Source organism: Ranitomeya variabilis, chromosome 2 (genome assembly GCF_051348905.1).
Source record: "Ranitomeya variabilis isolate aRanVar5 chromosome 2, aRanVar5.hap1, whole genome shotgun sequence".
In the NCBI taxonomy this organism is placed as follows: domain Eukaryota; kingdom Metazoa; phylum Chordata; class Amphibia; order Anura; family Dendrobatidae; genus Ranitomeya; species Ranitomeya variabilis.
Genome location: NC_135233.1, coordinates 658,237,484 through 658,255,675, shown reverse-complemented (window position 1 = coordinate 658,255,675; position 18,192 = coordinate 658,237,484).

Genomic DNA, 18,192 nt, shown 5'->3' with positions numbered 1-18,192 from the left:
TTCACAAGGGTAACAGGAGAAATTGGACCCCAAAAGTTGTTGTCCAATTTATCCCGAGTACGCTGATGCCCCATATGCGGGGGTAAACCACTGTTTGGGCGCACGGCAGAGCCCAGAAGGGAGGGAGCACCATTTGACTTTTTGAGTGCAAAATTGGCTGTGGTGTTTGGAGACCCCCTGATGTACCTAAACAGTGGAAACCCCCCAATTCTAACTCCAACCCTAACCCCAACACACCCCTAACCCTAATCCCTACCCGATCCATAATTCTAATCACAACCCTAACGATAATCACAACCCTAACCCCAAAACAACCCTAATCCCAACCCTAACCATAACCCTAATCAGAACCTTAAATCCAACACACCCCTAATCCTAATCTCAACCCTAACCTCAAACCTAACCCTAATCCCAATACAAACCTAACCCTAATCCCAACCTTAACCTTAACCCTAATCCCAAACCTAACCCTAATCCCAATTGTAACCCTAATGCCAACCCTAATCCAAACCCTAACCCTAATTCCAACTCTAACCCTAACTTTAGCTGCAACCCTAGCCCTAACTTTAGTCCCAACCCTAGCCCTAACTTTAGCCCCAACCCTAACCCTAACTTTAGCCCCAACCCTAACCCTAGCCCTAACCCTAAATTTAGCCCCAACCTTAACCCTAACCCTAGCCCTAACTTCAGCCCCAACTCTAACCCTAACCCTAGCCCTAAATTTAGCCCCAACCCTAACCCTAAATTTAACACCAACCCTAACCCTAAATTTAGCCCCAACCCTAACCCTAACCCTACATTTAGCCCCAACCCTAATCCTAAATTTAGCCCCAACCCTAACCCTAAATTTAGCTCCAACCCTAACCCTAACCCCAACCCTAAATTTAGCCACAACCTTAACCCTAATCCTAACCCTAAATTTAGCCCCAACCCTAACCCTAAATTTAGCCCCGACCCTAACCCTAACCCTAATTTTATCCCCAACTCCTCTAGCTGCCGGCCGGCAGATCATGGCGGGCGCACTGCGCATGCGCCCGCCATTTTCTTACCAGATGAAGAAGCCAGCGGGCAGGAGAGGACGCAGGAGGACCCGGGGACACCAATAAGTATAACAGGGTCCCCAAATCCCTCTATTTCTCTGTCCTCTGATGTGCGATCACATCAGAGGACAGAGAATTACACATCTTTTTTTTTTGCGGTCGCCAGTAAACAGTTAATTAACGGTGATTGCAAAACAGGGGTTGGTAAAAACCGACCCGATCATGTTCTTTGGGGTCTCGGCTACCCCCGGCAGCCGAGACCCCAAAGATCTTCCGGGTGCTGGCCGGCGGGCGCACTGCGCATGCGCCCGCCATTTTTTGGCCGGAACAAGATGGCGGCGCCCATCGGGAGCCACGAGGAGCACTGGGGGAGACAGGTGAGTATCGGGGGGCGATCGGGGACCCCATTTCTCTGTCCTCTGATGTGCGATCACATCGGAGGACAGAGAAATTAAATGGGAAATCGTGATTTGGTTTTTTTTGCGACCGCCGGTAAATGGTTAATTACCGGCGATCGCAACCCGGGGGTTGGTAAAAAAAACCCCGAATCATGTTCTCTGGGGTCTCGGCTACCCCCGGTTACCAAGAACCCAGAGAAAATCCGACTCTGGGGGGCGCTATTCACTTTTTCCACAGCGCCGTTAGTTAACGGCGCTGTGGTTTAAGTACCCTTAACTGCCGCCGCTAAAAGGCGTATCGGCGGTCGTTAAGGGGTTGTTTTGCAATAATTTCTCATTTTAAAATATATTTTCTCCCAGAAAACCACTTTAATAAAGAGAAAGATCTTCATACAGCCAGCACTTTGTGACCTACAGAATAATGCATTATTTCGATTTTGTGTGCATCCGATTGTACACCCAGAAGGCAACCAAGATTCTGAGCTGGAAGTACTGTATATTTCAGTGTTTTCCTATCCTTTTGTCCTTGTTTATTCACATTTGATGTGTTAAATGTTGAATAGTAATTTGAATATTGAATTGGTATTTGAAAACAAATTATCCAACTTTTTATCTCATGCTAATTCCCTTGTCTTCATTATGTTAGCTACTGAGTCCAGATATTACATAATAAGCAGAATTATTGTGCAATAACTAATAAGCCAGTAAGTCATATTGATTTTGCTTCGCTGGCAGAAATAATTAAAATAAGAAGTAAAGCGAAGAAACTAAAATTAACAAAATTACATTTCAAATTATTCATAAAATAAACATATTTTAGTTTTTGTTAACTAATAATTGGATTTTTCCTAACCCTTTCACTGCCAAGGGTTTTCCTACAGTTTTTGCCACTGGTAGCCAGGAAAATGTTCACACTTTCGACAACTACAAAGAAAATTGAAGTGCAACATCAAAATTTGATATTAAACTTCAACACCTATACATTTTTTGAATGTAGACAACTGGCACATTGTCAGAATGCCACTCAAGACTTTATTTTCACAGGCACCTTCATGCAAGTTGGCATCAAAGGAATACTTTTTTAGTCAAAATCCATAAAATTTAAATTAGTGACTAAAAGTGTGGCTAAAACAGAAAACTGGGTATTCAATTTCTCCTTAAAGGTTTGTTCTAATGTTCTATCCTCAGGAATGCACCACACCTTGGCTTCTGGCTTACCACTTTGCCAGGGTCTGTGTGCACCAGGTTGCCCCAGGCAGCTTTGCTTCTGCAGAATATGAGAGGCGCAGGAAGAATGAAGCTGGTAAGATAAAGAACAGGTTTTAAATCATGGAGCCTGCTGGCGGTGCGTTCTTTCCTAAGGTTACCGTTCAATTTGAGACTGCAAGGTGGGCAGTAAACTTGCCTAGCAAGCACTACACTATAAAATTAAAAATCCATTTAAGAACTTGAGACGATACATCCATGCCACTTAGGCCTATTTCAACATTTCAGAAATTTTTATATAATCTTCAGAACTCGAAAGACCAAAAATCCGATTTTGCACTGGAAAATTAAAATCTCGCATGTGTTACTTTATCTTAAAATATATGTGGAATGCCTTTTAAGTACCCCAGTGATTCTGAGACTTTTTTGTGACACATTGTGCTGTACTTCAACAGTAAATTTATATGGATATGTTTTGAATTTATAAAAAAAATCCTTGAAATTTACAGAAAATATTAAAAAAAGTTTAAGCTATTTGGCCTTAAACAGGATAGTCATATCACATAAAAATTGTTTCTATTTAACATTTCCCAAATGTCTACTTGATGCTGGCATCATGTTTTCTACATCCATTTATTTTTTGGGACATTAAACTTTTATGTTAAGCATCAATTTTTCAAATTTTCAAGAAACTATTGGAAACCTAATTTTTTAGTGATTCATTTAGTTCTCGGGTTTCTTTGAGGGGCCCACATAAATCACCCTACTTTAAAGTGAACAACTTATATTATTAAAAAGAAGTTTGTTAATAATTAAGATGATTTATATGACCTAACAAAGAGTGAAAGAAAAAAGTACAGAATTTCATGTTTCCCAATAAAATTTAGTTTTAGCTCCTAATAGGAGAAAAATCAATTGTCATTACACCCTTTTGAACAGGTCAGATCCTTTACTTATATTCATAACGGTTTTGTATATGTCTTTTTAAATATCATCTTTATCTATTTTTTTAATTGTAACTTTGTTTGTTAAACTTTTTTTTTATTCAGATCACCTGTGGAGAACGGATCTCTTGCTATTACACTTTTGACGTATCAAAATATTTCTAAACTCTCTCAATCTTGCCCTCACCTTCCACTCAGGCTGCAAACTGAGGATATATCACACTCCAGATAAACAACATGCTGCCACTAGGGTTGAGCGACTTTTGCTTTTTTAGGATCGAGTCGGGTTTCGTGAAACCCGACTGTCTCGAAAGTCGGATCGTGTGAAATCGGCCGATTATTGTGAAAAGTCAGGGGGCCGACCGAAACACGAAACCCAATGCAAGTCTATGAGGATATTATTATTATTTTTATTTTCTCTCTCTCTCTCTCTCTCTCTCCAAAGTTTGTGTTTCACTGTGCAAATCGCTATATCCCAAACGTTAAGATGGCGGCTTTACCCCCTGTGACGCCGCACAAAGCAAGCCGGAACCTATGTCATCACGCTGCCCACACTCCTATATTGGCTGAAAAAATGGCGGGGAAAGCGTCATATGAAACGCGACTTTGGCGCGAAGATCGCCGACCGCATGGCCGATCCCACAGTGGGATCGGGTCGGGTTTCATGAAACCCGACTTTGCTGAAAGTCGGCGACTTTTGCAAATGTCCGATACGTTTCGCTCAACCCTAGCTGCCACAAAACAAATGGGAGGATGAATCCCAAAATAACACACTGCTGTCTAACAGTAAGACTGTGTGCACGCGGTGCGTTTCTGCTGCGTTTCTTCAGTGCGAAATTGGCCCAAAAATGCTAGGGAATCCTTATGCCAGCAAAGTCAATGAGAATCCTGAAGTGTTGTGCACGTAATCATTTTTTTTCCTTTCAGGATTTGTTGTGCTTTTAAAAACACAGCATGTCAATTCTTTGAGCGTCTTTACTGCATTTTTAACCCATTGACTTCAATTGAGTCAGTCAAATACGCAGCAAAAATGCAGATATAAAAGTTTTGCGGATTTGCTGTGAATTTGCTGCATTTTTGCTCTCATTTTTGCTCCTTTATGCGTATTTTGCTGCTATATCAGGTGTTTCCCATGCTGTCATCAGTGTGACAGCACGAGAAACACCGGCTTCTCTGATCGCTGGTAAGATCATTTACTGCCTCTCACAGGCGTTAATTGATGAGAGACTACTACTCCCGTCAACCTACGCCTGCTGTCGCTGATAAAAGCGAGAGCAGGTGCCGCTGATGGGTGTAGTCATCAGCCAGCACCTGTGCTCAAAGTAAAAAAATAAAAGTTTAAATGAGTAAAGAAATATTGAAATAAAAATAAAACAGTTATACTCACCTTAACACCTAATCATTGAAGCCCTTGTCCCCTGTAAAAAATCCAAAATAAAAAAATCTTTAATACTCAAATGCCGAGTCCCCGATGCCCATGTAATCTGAAAAAATAATAAACCACCAAATCCCTCACCTATCTGCCATAATCCATACTGTCCCACGACAATTCAGATCACTTGCAAAGCAGTCACATCAGCTGATGCGACTGCTCTACCCGGCAGCCAGCTACACACGGACAGAAGTGTGTAATCACTCCTGCAGTGTGCAGTGCTGAGCTGTGGTAAGAACGTTCACCGGGTTCATCAGCTGATGACCCCTTGTGATGTCATTTACAGCAATACTGCTGCGTGATAGGAGCATCTTATAAGTGCCTCTCCATTAACTAACTTCTGGGCTTGATGTCACCTAACAATACAAAGTTGACATCAACCTCCCCAACTATCACCCCACTTGCCACCGCATCACGGCAAATGGGAAGAGTGAGGTTAAGTGCCAGAATTGGCACATCTTATAGATGCGCCTTTTCTGGGGCGGCTGAGAGCCTATGTTTTCAGTCTGGGGGGAGGGTGCAATATCCATGGCCCCTTCCTAGGCTATTAATATCAGCCCGCAGCTTTCTTCCTAGCCTTTGCTGGTTATTAATTATATGGGGACACTACGCCATTCCTTTTTAGGTGTCCCCCATTTTAATAGCCAGTAAAGGCAAAGTATATAGGTGTGAGCTGGTATTAATAGCCTGGGAACCTCCATGGTATTACCCCCTTCCCAGTCTATAAACATCTGCTCCCAGCCCTCGGCTTTTCCTCTGCTGGTAAAAACAATTATGCAGGAACTTACTCCATTTTTTTCAGAAAAATAATTATTTATTAGTTAAATACATCTACAGTAAGTTGCACACACACTGTACTAATTGTATATGTCACTGACAACTTTATACCTATCCATTCTATGTTTATATACTGTATGTAATGTATCTATTCTATCCTGTCCCGCTGTGATTTTACTGTACGCAGCTGCCGAATTGCTCACTTTTTATCTATCTATCTATCTATCTATCTATCTATCTATCTATCTGTGTTTTAAAGAATATTTCCTTTGAAAACTAATGTAAATGACATAGAGAATTGCTCTATGTAAAAGGACATGTTAAAATCACATTGCAATGGGATAATAATAGCACTGCATTCTGATGTAAATTAGATATTAGGTGTTAAAAATCGATTTGTACTCATATTAAAAAAACGCATGACACTCGTCTGACTTTGCAGGAACAAAATCGGAGCCATTTTAAAATTGCTAGTGTGTCTCCGGCCTTTATTTGAAATAAAATATAGACATTCTTTAATTATTTAAATTAACCCAGTATACTTACCCTAGCTCCAATGGTAATACAAGGGTTAAAGCGATGTCCTACATTGTCACCAGCCTATGTAAGAGCATTCACAGAATACATAGGCTATAACCAAACAACAACAGGCAGAACTCAACGCGCATCGCGATACATGGCGACAGTGATGGCGCGTGGGGTTATTCTAGTTCATATTGGCGGTCTTTCACACTGACATTTATTTTTTTTTATAAAAAAAAAAGGCGTTGACTCCTGTGTAATTTCTTAACTAGCCGAGGGAAAGCCAACGGCTGATGCTAATATTCTGGGAAGGAACCAATAGCCAAATGTTCCCAGGCTATTAATATAGGCTCACAGCTGTTTGCTTAGCCTTTACTGGCTAGTTTACAGAGGACCCCAGAAACAAATTGACGTATGGTCCCCCTAACCAGCAAAGGCTAAACAAACAACTACAGACTGATATTACTAGCCTAGGAAAAGGCCATGGCTATTGACCCCCTCCCAGACTGAAAACATCAGCTCTCAGTCTGCCCAGAAATTGCACATCAATAAGAAGCACCAAATCTTATCCTTGCACTTTCCAGTTTCCCTGATGCGGTGGGGTAATATGTTTGGAGGGGTTAATTTCAGCCTTGTATTGGCAACTGACATGAAGCCCAGGGGTTAGTAATGGAGAGGCGCCTATAAGAAGCTCCCATTTCGAACCCCATATTCAAATTGTAAATAAAAAAAACATTGAGAATAAAGTCCTTTAGTTGAAATAAATGACCACACGGTTTTAAACATTTATTTAAAAATAAAAACACATTATATACTCACCTGTCCGAAGTGAAGAGATAATCCATATTTTCCCATGGCAATCCTGATGTGACTGCTCTCAAGGACAGCAGGCTCACACTGACACAGGAGCTAATTGCTCTTGTGTCAATGTGTAGCACTGAGCTGCTGCAAGAAAGTTCACAGGAGTTAATCAGCTAATGAACCCTGATGGACTCATTGACAGCACACAGCGGGGGAGACAGATACAACTTTGCCCCCTAGAAGTGAAGTCGCCCAAGTCCTGGGCCTCCCAGATGAGTTGGTCCCAACTGAGGTGGTACAGCTGACCGCAAGGCCAGAATATCCGTGGCTGATGACCGTGAAAGCGGAGGCAGCTACGGAGCCCAGATTACTGCAAGAAGGGCGCCAGATACTGGAACACATGAGGGCGGAGCTCTCAGAACTTACTCCACAGCAGGTACCTCAGGTGGAATCCGTATTGGGGAAATTTCAGGAGGCGTTCGCCAAAGATAAAGATGACTTTGGATGCACCATGGCCATCACTCACGAGATACCCACCGGGGATGCGGCACCAATCCGGGAACGGTACCGCCAAATACCCCCACAGATGTACCAGGAGGTGAAGGGAATGCTGTCACACATGCTGAAAAAGGGAGTTATACGTGAGAGTCAGAGCCCGTGGGCTGCCCCTATAGTCTTAATGAGAAAGAAAGACAGGTCCTTGCGGTTCTGTGTGGACTATCGCCGGCTCAACACTTGCACAGTGCGGGACTCGTACCCACTGCCCAGGATAGAGGAGTCCCTGACAGCACTAGGGAAAGCCAGATATTTCTCCACGTTAGACTTGGCCAGCAGCTACTGGCAGGTGCCCATGTCTGAGCAAGACCGAGCCAAGATGGCTTTCATCCTTCCGATGGGACTGTATGAGTTCGACCGGATGCCCTTCGGCCTAGCAAATGCCTCAGGAACATTTCAGCGACTCATGGAGAGATGTCTGGGAGACCTGAACTTTGAAGCCACTTTGATTTACTTGGATGATATCATCGTCTTTGCCCCCCCCCTTTGAGGAACATCTGCAGAGACTAGAGCAAGTTCTGAGTCGGCTCCAAAAGTATGGCTTGAAAGTGAAATGTCACCTCTTCCGTACCGAGATTGAATACTTGGAACACGTTGTCTCTGCTGAGGGGGTGAGGCCTTCCCAGGAGAAGATCGCTGGGGTACAAGAGTGGCCAACTCCAAAAACTGTGAAAGATGTGCGTGCGTTCCTGGGACTCACAGGATACTTCAGACGCTTCGTAAAAGACTTTTCCCGCCTTGCTAATCAACTCCAGGAGTTGTTGAGGGGAGTGCCCTCTTGCGCCAAAAACAGGAACATACAGTGGGAGAAGCGTCAGGAGGAGGCATTCTTGGCTTTGAAGAAGGCTTTGACGGAGGCCCCCTTGCTGGCCTATGCTGACTTCACACAACTGTTCATCTTGCACACTGATGGGAGCCTGCAGGGCCTTGGGGCCGTACTATTGCAGATACAGGAAGGGAAAGAGCGCGTCATTGCATACGCCAGTCGGTCTTTGCATGACTCAGAAAAGAATCCAGAAAACTACAGTTCGTTTAAGCTGGAGTTGTTGGCGTTGGTGTGGGCAATGACTGAGAAATTTGCAGAATATCTGGCTGGCTCAGAAGTTCATGTACGCACTGATAACAATCCGTTGGCCCATCTCGAGAATGCCAAGTTAGGGGCCCTAGAACAACGTTGGGTAGCCCGAATGGCCAAGTTCCGATACAGAATTTCGTATAAAAAAGGAGCTGAGAATGCTCATGCAGATGTCCTCTCCCGAGTAAACTATCGCAAACCAGCACCCAGCCAGGATGAAGAACTGGAAGATGTGGAGGTTCCAGGTTTTGGAGAGACTGCCAGGACGGTGGCAGCGACGCAGGAAATTGAACAGGAAGAGGCCTGTGTGAATTTGCTGGAGCAGCCCCGCGATGAGTGGGTCGGAGTGCAGCAGGAGGATCCGGAGCTAGCTCAGTTGAGAAGGTGGGTCATGTCAGAACAAACGCCCAATCGGCACGAGAGGAGGTCCATGTCACCTGAAGTACTGAAGATGCTACGCCAGTTTGAGAGGCTCCAGTTGCGGGATGGTATCCTGTACTGGAAGGTATTCCTGCAAACAGAACTCAGTCTTATATGGCAGATGGTGTTTCCCTCATCCTTGATAGATCAGGTGGCTAAGGAAGCACATGAGAAAGGAGCACACTTTGGGCCAGAGAAAACTTTCCAGTGGTTACAGCGCCTATGTTATCATCCCAACTTAAGGAACATTGTGGAGAAAGTATGTCAGCAATGCAGAAGTTGTGAGCTCGTCAAACCACCAGAATAACGAGCCCCCACAGACGGTGAGGTCTTCTGGCCCCATGGACCTACTGGCAATAGATTACTTGACAATTGGACCAGCACACCAAGGCTATGAGCATTGTTTAGTGATGATAGACCACTTTACTAAATTTGCCGTAGTGACGCCCACGCGGGACCAGACTGCCGAGTCTGCTGCTCACGCAATTTGCAAACACTTCATACAGGTGTATGGGTGTCCCAAGCGCATCCATTCTGATCAAGGGGCCTGCTTCCTCGGAAGAGTGGAGGAGCTGCACCAGCTCTACAAAATCGATAAGTCCTGGACTTCCCCTTATCATCCACAGGGGAATGGGGCTTGTGAAAGATTTAACTGCACTCTGATTCAAATGCTGAGGACCCTGGAAGAGGACCAGAAGGCGAAGTGGACTTAGTCCGTCCCTGAATTGGTGTGGGCGTATAACAATCAAAAACACAGCACCACCAGATTCACCCCCTACTCTTTGTTCTTTGGCCGACCCGGGAAGGGGCTGGCAGAGCTGGAGCTGGAACCCAAGGAGGACTACCCACCGACGGGGATGTACTCCTGGGTTCAAGAACATCATCGTCAGCTGCGAACAATTCAATGTCTAGTGCAGAACCGGCTGCAAGAATTGGAGCATCCCTGTTATGATCCTTAGTGGTTGAGGATCACGAATTACTCCAGCTAAGTAACAAACATAGGACAAGCTCTAGGGAGGTGGCAAACTGGACTAACCGCAAATCTGAACCTATCCAAACACACTAGAAGTAGCCGGTGAACGTGCCTAAAAAATCCTAGACGTCTCGAGCCAGCCTGAGGAACTAACTACCCCTAGAGAGAAAGAAAGACCTTTCTTGCCTCAAGAGAAATAATCCCCAAAGATATAGAAGCCCCCAACAAATAATAACGGTGAGGTAAGAGGAAGGCACATACACAGGGGTGAAAACAGATTCAGCAAATGAGGCCCACTAATACTAGATAGCAGAAAATAGTAAGGGGTCTGTGCGGTCAGTAAAAAACCCTAACAAAATATCCACACTGAGATTTCAAGAACCCCCGCACCAACTAACGGTGTGGGGGGAGAAACTCAATCCCCTAGAGCAACCAGCAAGCGAAGAGATCACATCTTAGCAAGCTGGACAAGAAACATGATGAATGCTGATAATCAAAAAATGAACGGACAAAAACTTAGCTTGTCTTGGAGAGGCTGGGAGCAAGGTAATCACAAGGAATCTGAAGAGCACTGAATACATTGATAGCAGGCAAGGAACTGAGTATCCAGGTGAGTTAAATAGGAAACGAACCAAGGATAACGAACCAGCTGATGCAGCCAACCTGCAGAAGACAACACTACACAGTACCGCTTGTGACCACTAGAGGGAGCCTAAAAATAGAGTTCACAACAGTACCCCCCCCTTGAGGAGGGGTCACCGAACCCTCATCAAGACCCCCAGGGCGATCAGGATGAGCCGCGTGGAAGGCACGAACCAAATCGGCCGCATGAACATCAGAGGCGACAACCCAGGAATTATCCTCCTGACCATAGCCCTTCCACTTCACCAAATACTGAAGCCTCCGTCTAGAGATACGAGAATCCAAAATCTTCTCCACCACGTACTCCAATTCACCCTCGACCAGCACCGGAGCAGGAGGGTCAACAGAAGGAATCACAGGTACCACATACCTCCGCAACAAAGACCTATGGAACACATTATGAATGGCAAACGATGCTAGGAGATCCAAACGAAAAGACACCGGGTTAAGGATTTCCAAGATCTTATAAGGACCGATGAAGCGAGGCTTGAATTTAGGAGAGGAGACCTTCATAGGAACATACCGAGAAGACAGCCACACCAAATCCCCAACACGAAGTCGGGGACCCACACCGCGGCGGCGGTTGGCAAAGCGCTGAGCCTTCTCCTGTGACAACCTCAAATTGTCCACCACATGGTTCCAAATCTGCTGCAACCTATCCACCACAGAATCCACCCCAGGACAGTCAGAAGACTCAACCTGACCCGAGGAAAAACGAGGATGGAAACCAGAATTGCAGAAAAAAGGCGAAACCAAAGTAGCAGAACTAGCCCGATTATTAAGGGCAAACTCGGCCAATGGCAAAAAAGTCACCCAATCATCCTGATCAGCAGAAACAAAACATCTCAAATAAGTTTCCAACGTCTGATTAGTTCGCTCAGTTTGGCCATTAGTCTGAGGATGGAAGGCCGACGAAAAAGATAAATCAATGCCCATCTTAGCACAAAAAGTCCGCCAAAACCTGGACACAAACTGGGATCCTCTATCAGACACAATATTTTCAGGAATGCCGTGCAAGCGAACCACATTCTGAAAAAATAGAGGAACCAAATCGGAGGAGGAAGGCAACTTAGGCAAGGGCACCAAATGGACCATCTTGGAAAAACGATCACACACCACCCAGATGACAGACATTTTCTGAGATACTGGAAGATCCGAAATAAAATCCATGGAAATGTGCGTCCAAGGCCTCTTTGGGACAGGCAAAGGCAAAAGTAAACCGCTGGCACGAGAACAGCAAGGCTTAGACCGAGCACAAATCCCACAAGACTGCACAAAGCAACGCACATCCCGCGACAAGGAAGGCCACCAGAAGGACCTAGCCACCAAATCTCTGGTACCAAAAATCCCAGGATGACCCGCCAACACCGAAGAATGAACCTCGGAAATAACTCTGCTGGTCCATCTATCCGGAACAAACAGTCTCTCTGGTGGACAACGGTCAGGTCTATCCGCCTGAAATTTCTGCAGCACTCGTCGCAAATCTGGGGAAATGGCAGACAAAATCACTCCCTCTCTGAGAATACCAGCCGGCTCAGAAACTCCCGGAGAGTCAGGCACAAAACTCCTAGAAAGTGCATCAGCCTTCACGTTCTTCGAACCAGGCAGGTATGAGACGACAAAGTTGAAACGGGAGAAAAACAGCGACCAACGAGCCTGTCTAGGATTCAGGCGCTTAGCAGATTCGAGGTAAATCAGGTTTTTGTGATCAGTCAAGACCACCACACGATGTTTAGCTCCTTCGAGCCAATGTCGCCACTCCTCAAATGCCCACTTCATAGCCAACAACTCCCGATTACCAACATCATAATTCCGCTCGGCAGGCGAAAACTTTCTTGAAAAGAAAGCACATGGCTTCATCACAGAGCCATCAGAGCTTCTCTGCGACAAAACAGCCCCTGCTCCAATCTCAGAAGCATCAACCTCGACCTGGAAGGGGAGAGAGACATCTGGTTGACATAAGACTGGAGCTGAAGAAAACCGGTGCTTCAGTTCCCGAAAGGCCTCCACGGCCGCAGGAGTCCAATTAGTCACATCAGAACCCTTCTTGGTCAAATCCGTCAAAGGTTTAACCACGCTAGGCCTCCAGAGAAATAATCCCCAAAGATATAGAAGCCCCCAACAAATAATAACGGTGAGGTAAGAGGAAGGCACATACACAGGGGTGAAAACAGATTCAGCAAATGAGGCCCACTAATACTAGATAGCAGAAAATAGTAAGGGGTCTGTGCGGTCAGTAAAAAATCCTAACAAAATATCCACACTGAGATTTCAAGAACCCCCGCACCAACTAACGGTGTGGGGGGAGAAACTCAATCCCCTAGAGCAACCAGCAAGCGAAGAGATCACATCTTAGCAAGCTGGACAAGAAACATGATGAATGCTGATAATCAAAAAATGAACGGACAAAAACTTAGCTTGTCTTGGAGAGGCTGGGAGCAAGGTAATCACAAGGAATCTGAAGAGCACTGAATACATTGATAGCAGGCAAGGAACTGAGTATCCAGGTGAGTTAAATAGGAAACGAACCAAGGATAACGAACCAGCTGATGCAGCCAACCTGCAGAAGACAACACTACACAGTACCGCTTGTGACCACTAGAGGGAGCCTAAAAATAGAGTTCACAACAGATCCCCAGGTAGCTCCTCAAAAGAGGACAGCCCTGCGGCCTGGAGACCGAGTCTTAGTGAGGGAAAAGTGCCCACACAACAAACTAGAGTACCGGTGGGAGAAAAGGCCGCACTGAGTGAAGCGGCGGCTCTGCAACGGGGGTCCCGTTTATGAGGTCCAGCCCGAAATGGAACAGGGGACTCCCACCCGCACACTGAACAGGAATATGTTGCGTCCCTGTTTGTCTCGAGATCCTGAATCAGCTCAATTGGCTCCAGCGCCCCCACCTGCTGCGCCAGTGATCAATGTAGATGTGGAAGACGAGGAAGACTCCCAATCTCTCCCAGGGAACCCAGAAACAGGGCTGGTGCCTGAAACTACTAATGTTTTGGAAGAAACCTAGACTCCTCCCACAGCAGTTGACACCACCACCCCTGCTGACTTGAGACACTCTGAAGATTCAACGCCTGGTGCTACAGGTTCCCCAGGGGGCAGACTTAGAGACTGGGACAGGAAGGAAGCCAGGCAGAGAGTGTGAAAGGCGCGCGCTGTTGTGAATTCTGCTCTTGGGTTCCCTCCGGTAGTTGTTGGTGGTAGTGCAGTTGTCTTGGGGTTGTAATCCAGGGCAGGTGTTTCTGCTGATTGCAGCTCTATTAGGTATTTAGGTGTGCAGGATCCATGAGTCCTTGCCAGTTGTCCATGGTTCATGGAGGGATTGCATCTCTCTCTGGTTCCTCATGCCCTGCTGCCAATTCAGCTAAGATAAGTGTCTGTTTTTTTGTCTTTTGTCTTTTGTAATTTTGGTTTTCATCCTCGTTTTTCTTCGGGGCAAGTTGAACCTTCTGATTGTCCTGGTGTGGATTCTGTGGTTGACAGGTTGCAGCAGATTTGGGCTCATGTGGTGGACAATTTGGTGTTGTCTCAGGAGGAGGCTCAGCGTTTTGCTAACCGTCGTCGGTGTGTTGGTTCCCGGCTTCGGGTTGGGGATTTGGTCTGGTTGTCTTCCCGTCATGTTCCTATGAAGGTTTATTCCCCTAAGTTTAAGCCTTGGTTTATTGGTCCTTATAGGATTTCTGAGATTATCAATCCGGTGTCTTTTCGTTTGGCCCTTCCGGCCTCTTTTGCCATCCATAATGTTTTCCATAGATCTTTATTGCGGAAATATGTGGTGCCCGTTGTTCCCTCTGTTGATCCTCCTGCTCTTGTGTTGGTTGATGGGGAGTTGGAGTATGTGGTTGAGAAGATTTTGGATTCTCGCTTTTCGAGGCGGAGGCTTCAGTACCTTGTCAAATGGAAGGGTCATGGCCAGGAGGATAATTCTTGGGTTTTTGCCTCTGATGTCCATGCTGCTGATTTGGTCCGTGCCTTTCATCTGGCTCATCCTGATCGGCCTGGGGGCTCTGGTGAGGGTTCGGTGACCCCTCTTCAAGGGGGGGTACTGTTGTGAATTACGCTCTTGGGCTCCCTCTGGTGGTTGTTGTTGGTGGTGCAGTTGTCTTGGGGTTGTAATCCAGGGCAGGTGTTTCTGCTGATTGCAGCTCTATTAGGTATTTAGGTGTGCAGGATCCATGAGTCCTTGCCAGTTGTCCATGGTTCATGGAGGGATTGCACCTCTCTCTGGTTCCTCATGCCCTGCTGCCAATTCAGCTAAGATAAGTGTCTGGTTTTTTGTCTCTGTGCACACATGCAGTGTGCTTTGCAATTCAGTGCAATTCATTGTGTTTTTGTCCAGCTTAGACTTTGTTTGGATTTTTCAGTCATGCTGGATTCTCAGGAGATGCAGATATACTTCTATGTCTTTAGTTAGCTGTAGAATATTTGTATCATCTGCTGTGGATATTTTTAGGATTTTAATACTGACCGCTTAGAATTCTGTCCTATCCTTTTCTATTTAGCTAGAAGTGCTTCTTTTGCTAAATCCTGTTTTTCTGCCTGCATGTGTCTTTCCTCTTATACTCACAGTCAATATCTGGCTATTTCTAGCTGCGGTGATAGTTTAGGGTTTGCGGTCAGTACAGGTACCACCTACTCCTGAGAAAGTCTCTCATGCGGCTCCAAGGTCACCGGATCATAACAGTACAACTGGCCAACAATGAGTTAAATGCATCTCAGAAGAAGGGAAGAAAGAGCCAATTTTTTTTCTGTAGCCTGCTTTGTCTTTTCTTCCCTCTTTTCCTCTGGGTGACTGAGGAGTCTTGTGCTAGCATGGATGGTCAGGGATTAGTTTCTCGTGTAGACCAGCTTGCTGCTAGGGTACAGGGTATTTCTGATTATATTGTTCAGACTCCGCTTTTAGAGCCTAGGATTCCTACTCCTGATTTGTTTTTTGGGGACAGGCCCAAATTTTTGAGTTTTAAAAACAACTGTAAACTGTTTTTTGCTCTGAAGCCTCGTTCCTCTGGTGATCCCATTCAGCAGGTTAAAATTGTCATCTCCCTGCTGCGTGGCGACCCTCAGGATTGGGCATTTTCCCTGGAATCTGGGAATCCGGCCTTGCTTAATGTAGATGCCTTTTTTCAGGCTCTAGGATTATTATATGATGAACCAAATTCTGTGGATCAAGCGGAGAAGACCTTGTTGGCCCTGTCTCAGGATCAAGAAGCGGCAGAATTGTATTGTCAGAAATTTAGAAAATGGTCTGTTCTGACTAAATGGAATGAGGATGTTTTGGCGGCAATTTTCAGAAAGGGTCTTTCTGAATCTGTTAAAGATGTTATGGTGGGGTTTCCCACGCCTGTTGGTCTGAGTGATTCTATGTCTCTGGCCATTCAGATTGATCGGCGCTTGCGGGAGCGCAGAACTGTGTGCGCTGTGGTGTTGTCCTCAGAGCAGATGCCTGAGCCTATGCAGTGTGATAGGATTCTGTCTAGAACGGAGCAACAAGGATTCAGACGTCAGAATAGGTTGTGTTTTTATTGTGGCGATGCTTCTCATGTCATTTCAGTCTGCCCAAAGCGTACAAAGAGAATCGCTAGCTCAGTTACCATCGGAACTGTACAACCTAAATTTCTGTTATCTGTGACCTTGATCTGCTCATTGTCATCATTTTCTGTCATGGCGTTTGTGGATTCAGGCGCCGCTTTGAACTTAATGGACTTTGAATTTGCCAGGCGTTGTGGTTTCCCCTTGCAGTCTTTGCAGAACTCTATTCCTTTAAGGGGCATTGATGCTACACCTTTGGCTAAAAATAAACCCCAGTATTGGACACAGGTGACCATGTGCATGGCGCCAGCCCATCAGGAAGATTGTCATTTTCTGGTGTTACATAATTTGCATGATGCTATTGTGCTGGGTTTTCCATGGTTGCAGATACATAATCCTGTGTTGGATTGGAAGTCTATGTCTGTAACTAGTTGGGGTTGTCAGGGGGTTCATAATGATGTTCCTGTGATGTCAATCTCCTCTTCCTCCTCTTCTGAAGTTCCAGAGTTTTTGTCTGATTTTCAGGATGTATTCGATGAGCCCAAGTCCAGTTCCCTTCCACCGCATAGGGACTGTGATTGTGCTATTGACTTGATTCCAGGCTGTAAGTTTCCTAAGGGCCGACTTTTCAACCTGTCTGTGCCGGAACATACCGCCATGCGGTGTTATGTTAAGGAGTCTTTGGAGAAGGGGCATATTCGGCCATCTTCTTCACCGTTGGGAGCGGGATTTTTTTTGTTGCTAAGAAGGATGGCTCCTTGAGACCCTGTATTGATTATCGCCTCTTTAATAAGATCACGGTCAAGTTTCAATACCCTTTGCCTTTGCTTTCGGATTTGCTTGCCAGGATTAAGGGGGCTAGTTGGTTTACTAAAATTGACCTTCGGGGGGCATATAATCTTGTTCGTATTAAGCAGGGTGACGAATGGAAAACTGCGTTTAATACGCCCGAAGGCCATTTTGAATACATTGTGATGCCATTCGGGCTCTCTAATGCTCCATCTGTTTTTCAGTCCTTCATGCATGATATCTTCCGGAATTATCTTGATAAATTCATGATTGTATATTTGGATGACATCTTAATTTTTTTCGATGATTGGGAGTCTCATGTGAAACAGGTCAGGATGGTATTTCAGATCCTTCGTGATAATGCTTTGTTTATGAAGGGGTCTAAGTGTCTCTTTGGAGTGCAGGTTTCTTTTTTGGGCTTCATTTTTTCTCCCTCATCTATAGAGATGGATCCGGTTAAGGTTCAGGCCATTCATGATTGGATTCAGCCCACATCCGTGAAGAGCCTTCAGAAATTTTTGGGCTTTGCTAATTTTTTTCGCCGTTTCATTGCTAACTTCTCCAGTGTGGTTAAACCCCTGACCGATTTGACGAAGAAAGGCGCTGATGTAACGAATTGGTTCTCTGTGGCTGTCTCTGCCTTTCAGGAGCTTAAACGCCGATTTACTTCTGCCCCGGTGTTGCGACAGCCAGATGTTTCTCTTCCATTTCAGGTTGAGGTTGACGCTTCTGAGATTGGGGCAGGGGCCGTTTTGTCTCAGAGGAATTCTGATGGTTCCCTGATGAAACCGTGTGCCTTCTTTTCCCGTAAGTTTTTGCCTGCTGAACGCAATTATGATGTCGGCAATCGGGAGTTGTTGGCTATGAAGTGGGCGTTTGAGGAATGGCGACATTGGCTTGAGGGAGCCAAGCACCGTATTGTGGTCTTGACCGATCATAAAAATCTGATTTACCTCGAATCTGCCAAACGGCTGAATCCTAGACAGGCTCGATGGTCCCTGTTTTTCTCCCGTTTTGATTTCGTGGTCTCGTATCTTCCGGGTTCTAAGAATGTTAAGGCTGATGCCCTCTCTAGAAGTTTTTTG